The sequence below is a fragment of the Microcebus murinus genome, chromosome 13, assembly GCF_040939455.1.
Source record: "Microcebus murinus isolate Inina chromosome 13, M.murinus_Inina_mat1.0, whole genome shotgun sequence".
NCBI lineage: Eukaryota > Metazoa > Chordata > Mammalia > Primates > Cheirogaleidae > Microcebus > Microcebus murinus.
In genome coordinates, this window is record NC_134116.1 from 59722931 (window position 1) to 59729033 (window position 6103).

A 6103-nucleotide genomic window follows, 5' to 3' on the forward strand; every position below is an offset into this window, starting at 1 on the left:
AAGTAATGTCACTTGCCTAGGATTGCTTATCCAATGTCACACAACTACAAAAAAATAGCCTGACCACACTCACATATATTATGGAGGGAGCATAAATACAGAAAACTCTGGGGAGGATAATTTGGCACATAATTTTGAATCAGTGAATTATATTTCTAAAAAGCTCTCCAATAGATATATGCATGCATTTTTGCAAAAACACATATACAAGGCTATTTGTTGATTGGAGCTAGCAAAAATCTTAAACAACCTAAATATTCATCAATAGGTGATTGGTTGAATTCATTATGGTATCTATATACAATGCAATACCATGCAGTCATTTTAAAAGAATGAAATGGTCTAGATGTGATTATATGGCTCAATCTCCATGAAATATTAAGTAAAATAAATAAATAAATAAAAACAAAAACAAAAATAAGAGACAGGTTCTATTGAGTAATATGACACCATTTGAGATTTTTAAGAGATTAAAAGGATTTTGTAAAGAGCTTTTTAACATAAACCTAAATGAGCATATATGTGTATATGTCGAAAATGTATTATGCATACATGCTTGAATATATATAGACACACGCAGAAGTAGTAACAGGGGTTGCTTTGAATTGAAGATCAGGGATGAGGGAGACCTACTTTTCTCTATATCCCTTTGGTATGGTAGTGTGGTCAAGGACTATGGCTCATTTGTTTTGACCTTCCTTGGACAAGTTACTTAACTTTTGTAAATCTGTTTCCTCAGTGGTAAAATGGAGATGACGATAATAGTGGTAGCTGATATTTATTAAGTGATTGCCATGGGCCCAGGCTCTGCACTTAATGCTTTTAACAAGGATTATTCTATCTAATCTCAAAACCACCTTGTCTGGTGAGTATTGTTGCTGTCATCCCCATTTTATAGATAAAGAAAGAGGCTTATATCATAAACTAGTAAGTGGAGGAGCCAGGATTTGTCTGTTTCCAGAATCCACGTATTTACAGGGTAAGAAGAAGTGAGAAAGTGCAGGTGAAGTGTTTGGCACGGTGTCTGGTGCTCATGCTAAATATGATTACTGATGTTGTTATTTCTTCCCTGCCAGGAAACTCTTCCAGTCATTAAAAGGATGCACCTGATGGAACAGAAACAGGGTGGCTTTGTGCTGAAATAACTGATGAAATTTTAGCAGGGACCTGGCCACAGCTTGAGCTCAAGCATGTGGAAGCACCTCTCATCTCTTCACTTGCGAGTGAATTGCCATGGGAGGTCATTAGGGAAAGTACTGTAGCAGGGTGTGTTTTTTTTTTCCTTCGGGATACAATGGTTTTACTGCTATTAATAACAGATGTGGCAAGGCAATTACAGACTCAAGATAGGTAATCACATCTTGCAGTTTAAAGCTTAATCTGATCACCTCTGGGGTCAAGGAATTATAAAATTATCACAATGGTTAAACTCTGTCTTGTGCCACCATTTGTGGACTAAAGTTCAAGCCTTAGAGGTCTGAAATGTAGTTTATCTTTGTTCTGCTGTGTTTTTGTGTGTGCATGTGCAGGTGTGTGTGTGTGTGTGTGTGTGTGAGAGAGAGAGAGAGAGAGAGAGAGAGATTTTTTGTACATGTATAAGCTACTCCAGAGCTCAGTCTTGTGGGGAGCCCTGTTACCCTGGCTCCCACTCAACTTTACCTGCTAAGGTTTCTTTTGGAAAAAAAAATGAGAAGTTGAGAGGCCTCAATTCTGCTCTTCAGCTCTGCTACAATTCCCTTTGCAATTCTGAGGATTTTACTTATGTGTGGAATTAGGGCAATCTCACAATATTTACTTATGCGTCCCCTTGGGAAAACTGAGAGCTCCCTAAAGCAGAAAGTCTTATAGCAATCATTGAACTCAATAAACACCAAACAAATGAATGAATGACTGAGTTTCCTTCCAGTTACAACATAGCATGATTCCATAAAATCATGATCTAGTGCATTGAGTTGATTCCGAGGCATGCAGCAGATAACACTGGCTGTCAACTTTCTTCATATTTTTCTCTGCCCACTACTGAGACACTCTCGTAAGCATTTCCACCAGCATGTAAGTAGTATGTACGAAAGGAGATGATTTGAGATTTGCCAAGTTTTCCTCTTCTCTAGCAGTATTGGAAATGGTTTGGATAAGGAGAAAGTATTCATTTGTAGTTGGTGATCTGCTGGTTTTTATTTACACAGGGTGTACCTGTCAACCACTTCCCGTCCATCATTAAGATGTGGCCACCCACAGCACCTGTCACCAAGGCCTCTATACTCAGTTCCCCTTGGTGAGATAAATTGAAGAGAAGCCACTGGCTAACAGCATCTGAAGGCTTCAAGTGACATGACAATCTTTCCAGATCTGGCAGGGGAAATGACAAAGGAGGACATTCTGGTTTTTCGTTTATTTTTACATGCGTGAGTCACACTTCTTGGTTGTAAACAATACAAACTCCGGCCAATGGAAGCAGAAGAAGAATTTATCGTTAAGGATTGCAGGTACACAGAATAAAAAGAACACCAAGACTGGTTCCACCACCACAACTGCTAACACTGCCTGCCTCTAGGGACCGGCCACCACCATGAAGTTTAACTTGTCCCTTTGTCTTTGTATCACTTGATCAAGATTCAAAGTTCCAAACGCGAGAATGTGACTGGACAAGTTGGGTCACAAGCCACAGTCCTAGGTATCTGGCCCCCTGTGCTCCAGGGTGGGAGAGAAGGTCCCAAGGAAACGCTCACACAGGAAGGAAGTTTGCATGCTGCACTGACACAGAAAAGTGACAAGTGTCTACTACATCACAGTTCAATAGCATAGCATCTGCATGCTCTGACAATACATCATTTATAAACATGGGTAAAACCCAGTCTCTGCAGTCACAAATCCAGTGCCACAAGTGGGACACACTTACAATTAATGTACATAGGCTTTTTAGGAATTTTTGCTCTGAAGGCTGAAAAAAATTACCAGCCAAAATGAAATTTTAACAGTTAGCAGTTTTCTGGCACTTTACCCGTGGCAATTCTAAAAGTTGTGGCTGAGCACTACATGCTACTGGCATGTCACGAAATTCCTGTGCCAGCTAGGATTAAGCCAGGGGACCTTTCAACTCCGGATCAAGTTTCCATGCCCCTCCAAACCCTCAAAAGAGCAAGACAACTCCAGGCTTCGCTCTTCCTAGTCTGGTGGTGACTCTGGAACTCCAGGGACACAACTTTGGCCCTTGGCCCCAGCCCCCTGTGGCAGGGTTTGGAGGCTGAGTGGAGGAAGGGACGGGTCAGTGCTGGAAAATCACACTCAGGCAGTAAAGCCCTCCAGACAGTCAACAGACCGAGACTGGCCTGACTCGAGGACAAAAGCAGGGGCGGTCTCAGCAGGAGCTCTACTCATCCAAAAACAGCGAGTACCTCCAACCAAAGACATAAAAGTTGCAGTAATTTCGCTTCCAGGAATCTAATTGCACAGTGCTGTGATGTAGAAATAAAGTGTTTTCCTTACGCTCAGACAGCAAACACAACACTTCTGACACCAGACGTATGGGGGTTGTTTTCCCACACGCCAAGCGATTCTGCAGTGGATACCAGCTGGGTGTCCTAATTCAGTTCAGTTCCGACACTATCCACCTGGAGATAGGACAGGTTCAGGGTTCAGTCCCACTGGACCGCCCCGCTTCAGATGCCAATCACAAGTAGCAGGTGGTGACCTATACCTCTGACCCACTGGCTGTAAATTGAGGTTCCCACAAACCCCATCTTGGTTGGACTGATTTGCTAGAGCGGCTCACAGAATGCAGGGAAAAAAACACTTTACTTTTGTTTATTCATTTATAATTAAAGGATGTTACAACGATATAGATGAATAACCACATAGAAGAGATGCACAGGGCAAGATATGTGGGACGGGGTGCAGAGCATCCACGCCTCCTCTGGGCCTGCCACCCTCCAGGAACCACGTGATCAACCATCCAGAAGCTCCCCTGACCCAGCCCTTTTGGGCTTTTATAGAGGTTTTGTCATGTAGGCATGACCTATGAAACCATCAGCCACTGGGGTCCATTCAACCTTCAGCTCCTCTCTCCTTCCTTGAGGTGGGGATTGGGGCACAAAGTCCCAACTCTCTAATCATGCCCTGGTCTTTCTGGTGACCCCAAGGGAAGCTATCTAGGGTCCCCCCCCACCACCACCACCAATCATCTCATTAGCATACAAAAGACAGTTTCATCACTGTGGTGATTCCAAGGATTTTAGGACCTTTGTGCTAGGGAGCAGGGACTCTGACCAAATATATATTTCACAATATCACACACAGATGTGCCTGCACAAGTACATAAATGCATAGGGATATTCACTAAAGCATAGTTGGTAATCAAAAAAATTGGAACTAACCATCCACTAATAGTTCAATATATTACTGTGTAATCATATGATGGGACAGAAATGCAACTACAAAAAAGAAAGAGGTAGGATATGAGAGCTATGATAATATTGTCAATAAATTGAGAAGAGCAAGTGGCAGAACACTTGGTATAGCATTATTCCTTTTTTTTTTTTGGAAAGGAATATACAAATACTCTTCTATATGTATAGAAAAATATTGGAAGGGCAACCTAGAACCATGGGAATTTTGAAGAGAGGGAGGAGACAAGGAAAGGGAGACCTTTACTTTTTACTGTATGTCCTATTTCTGTTTGACTATTTACTGTGAGTATGCAGTCTGTTTATAATGAAAACAAATGAATTAAAAATGCTGTAAAAGTGAAGGATAGCAGGAAAAAGGAGTAAAATTGGTCAGAAGGAAGTAGGACTTAAGGGTCAAGAAAGAATTTTTTCCCAAACAAGACATCTTGCCAGAGGCTGTGGGAAGGCAGGCTTCTCTCAGTGAAGAACATTTGTCCCCTAGAAGGTGTAGAGGGGAAACCATCTGTCTCCACCTTTTCCTTAATGTCCCTCAGAGCCAAGCCTCCACTCGACCCTGGTGAGAATCTGCCTCTGCCTCCTGCCCAGGCATTTGTTAGAGGAACCTTCTGGCCTCATGCCACAGCCAGGCTCAGCAGGTGTCACTGAGGTAGGAATGCCCCCAGTGCTGAAAAGCCAGCAGTTATTAAAAGCATGAAACTAGAGTTGGGCAGACCTGATTTGTAGTCCTGAGATCATGGTGGTGATGTTGGTGCTAATGGTTAAGAGGCCAATAGAAGCTTGATTCAAACTGAACGGACTGGTAGAGTAGAAAAAGGAATGATCTGATGATACTAATGATCTTCGGTAATTCTGTCTGGGTGACACCAAGCAGCCCCCACAACAGCTTGTATTGAAGCTTCAATGAAAAGAAGTGTACGTGGGAGTCGGGAGGGACCAGCTTCTAGAAGAGTCTGTAACTTGCCATGGACATGGGGGATTTTACCCACACAAAACGCTATAGAAACCTGGCCACTCACAGCTGCAAGAGAAGGGCTGGAGGCGCACCAGCCAGAGCTGGGGGACAAAGGCCGCAGAGCTTCTTCCCCACACCAGGGGCGCTAGCGCCTGCATCCACTGACACCCTGGATCGCCGCTTCCCACGGCCCCAAATCCTCACGGTCGAGCTCCCCCTTTTCTTCTGCTCCACTCTTCTGAGCTTCTAACAGCCAAGGCCAATGTGTTCACCACGTGGAAAAGTGAGGAACTGAACCCTTTCCTGCACCGCACCTGCCACTAAGGCAACCTAAAGAGCTGTCATACCAGCGTATGGAAGGCAACAGGAAAATGCCCACTTCAGCCCCGGAGTCCACACTCAGACTCCTAGGGACAAGGGTGGCTGGAGAGAGGTCCAAGCTGCCCTGGGCGGGTGGGGAGTCAAGGCTGGTAACAGCTTTGGCTTTCGGTAGTGATCACCAAATCCGATCTGGGCTGCAGGCCCAAGATCTCTTCACCCTTCCCGCATGTTCCGCTCAGACGTGTTGTTGGCCCAACTTCCAGTGTAACCCCCACAACTACCAAGGCAAGAATGCCTGTTCCAACTCCATCCTCACACCCCACCCCATCCCACGGGGGATCCTGCTTCGAGTCTCCTCTCGGCATCTTACAAGGCAGCCCTCGTGCAGCCCTCACGAAAGGTCCCGCAGTGGGGTGCCCTAGCC